We start from the raw sequence: 2,509 nt of genomic DNA on the forward strand, positions 1-2,509 counted from the left end.
AACATGCCCAACCAAACCGCACTGTGCATGCATTGGATTTTGACATGTTTTCCATTTTACATTCTTGTCTAAGCAATTAGCATTGTGGTATTGAGCCAATTTGATTGTGCGTTAGCTGATTATCACCAAACATGCTCATTTCGTAGGGTTTTGTAACACAACTCGCTCAAAATCACTCGATTATTGTAATTTCAATGGGCGAATGGTGCTAGTTGACTGTGATGTTTGTCTTCGTTCTCTCTCCCCATAATTTTCTGAGAGAGAAAAATGCCAAGATGTGCTTGGGAATTTCCATCAAAACTTTAAAGGGTATTTTTACCACTGTGCCAAGGTAATGTTCGGTAGTACACCACGACTTCCTGCCTTGATCACTGTGATAAATGGGGTCATTCCTGAACGCGAGATAATAATTAGATCCATATGTGACATGCAGCCGGAGTATCCATGCATACTTTGGAAAGCCCTTTATGAGATGACAGCCCGAGAAAGCTACCCCATGACTCAGAAGAAACCAACAAGGTTTAAAACTAGGTATGTTGTGCCATTTCATGGACAGGCCCTTGTGGACATCTTCCTCCCATCTGGAGACATCAGTCGGCTCTTTTGAACATCATTTCGTCGAGATATCCGGGTAGTGTTTCCTCTTTTTCTTTTTTTCTTCGTTGCTATTCACACAACGTGGAACACGTGGTAGAACGAGAATACGTAGTCGCATCAGCTAATAAGGGCTTAGCTTGAGTTTTTCATTAAAAGACACGAATAGTGAGCAAACCACTTACGGACAAAATGCAAGTGCATTTACAATTCTAAAATCTGGGATGGAACTCCGAGCACGGATCGACGGATTTGACCTTTTTGAAAAGCATTTCGCTCTAAAAGAGATCCATTCCGACCGCTTTGGGAATCAAGTAGTGCAGATGAAAGCCGGTTCTAATGTGTTTAGTTGCACTGATGATGATGATGATGATTTGAGCAAGGCTGTTTTCGTTGGCGGAGAACCCACGAAGTGTGATAGTTTGGAAACGAGTTCAAGACCACCGACTTCGGTGTCATTTACAACTTTTGTTAACTTCTCATGAAATCCTAGGGTTCATTTGCCAGAAGTAAATAAGCTAGTGTCAAGTTTCCGCATGCAGTGAGTAAGTAGGAGTCATAAATTTTTCAACTGAAGGGAAGCGGTTCGGATTCTCTTGCAGAATCCAGTAGAAAAAGTCTAGATGGTGGTTGAAACGGGTAAACAAGTTGATACGAAAAATCTAAACACATCTATTTTTCAGCCCCCAAAAATCATCAGCAACACCTTTGATGTTTCAGCCAGATTTTGTTTTGAAATTGGATCAAAGCCTCCCCGGATATGCGGCGATATCCAGCTGAATTATGACCTCCATGCCTCAGTACATGGCTATGCTCTAGGGTCCTTGAAGACTAAACTGTTTAAAGAGTATCCTTCCGCTGGGCTTGATTTGATTTCTTTATTTATGGTCGTTAGCCACTGAGTTAAGAACGAGAATACCACAAGTACAGCCTAATTTGGAAGGCACATATGCTTCACAACCAGCAAGATTAATACTTTTATCCCCATTCAGTTTTGTTCGCAAAATTTCCTTCAGAATGATGCACAATCTCAAACGTCGTCGTTCTGTCAAAAAAATGAATATCACTCCGACAATTGAATACTAGCAATGTCCGACTACAATAGATGTTGGCCATTCGTTGCCAAAAGTGGTCCAATGGTCTGATGGTCTGATTAAATTCCCCTTGAATCAGAGTGAGCTCAAATCTCAAATCGCTCAAATGGCCAAAGGTAAGAATGATGAAGTCATCAATTAGAGGAACCCGAGCTCGCTTTGAGCTCAATGAAATCGGACTCGAGATATGTCACCATTGTAAGCCTTGAATTCGTCGGGTTTTCGGTACAAAGAGATGTGGAATGCGTGGATCACAATGGACATCCATTTCCTAACCAACGTTGCAACGTCAGAGGAAGGAAGGTTAACGTACTTGCTTACAGGACTGAGGCTCCGAGTGAGTGGGCTTTCCACCAACAAACCTATGAAAATAGATTGAGAAACGCTCCCATAAAATCGTTGTTATTTGATGCGAATCGAGCTGGCTAAATCCATTGATGCTCCTCAATAAAACATTACACATACTCTTTTATGATGAAAATCCCTCTCCTCAAAAGTTTGAATGATTTTNGTCGGCAACCACCCCTCTCTCTTTCTTTGCTATTGAGTACATGAGTAAAGGGGGACCTCAAGAAGAAAGTTGGCGTTCCAAGGAGATTGGAATGGGGATCACCGTCTTGATACCTTTACTTGAACCCCCTCACCCCACCCCACCCCCCATCCCAATCCGCTGTTAAAATAAGACATGCCCTTGACGTCGAATATTGGAACAGATGTGGATTGAGGGCGCTCATTCCATACTACCAACTACTTTCATCGACGAACCAAAACCAAAATAAGGGACTTTCATTGCATTTTTTTTTTTTCAATCTCACCATCCC

At 41.9% G+C, this 2,509-nt stretch overlaps 1 protein-coding gene across 1 annotated transcript in view; it reads right to left on the minus strand.

Moving 5' to 3' along the window:
- Nucleotides 1-1,480: 1,480 nt before the first annotated feature.
- LOC131876938 (uncharacterized) overlaps nucleotides 1,481-2,509 on the minus strand; it is a 6,792-nt gene continuing 5,763 nt past the window's right edge. Inside the window, exon 5 of the mRNA XM_059222481.1 lies at nucleotides 1,481-2,050. The gene's annotated coding sequence lies outside the window, so the exon portion shown is untranslated. The remainder of the gene's footprint in view (nucleotides 2,051-2,509) is intronic.

This window comes from Tigriopus californicus, chromosome 2, assembly GCF_007210705.1.
Source record: "Tigriopus californicus strain San Diego chromosome 2, Tcal_SD_v2.1, whole genome shotgun sequence".
Lineage (NCBI taxonomy): Eukaryota > Metazoa > Arthropoda > Copepoda > Harpacticoida > Harpacticidae > Tigriopus > Tigriopus californicus.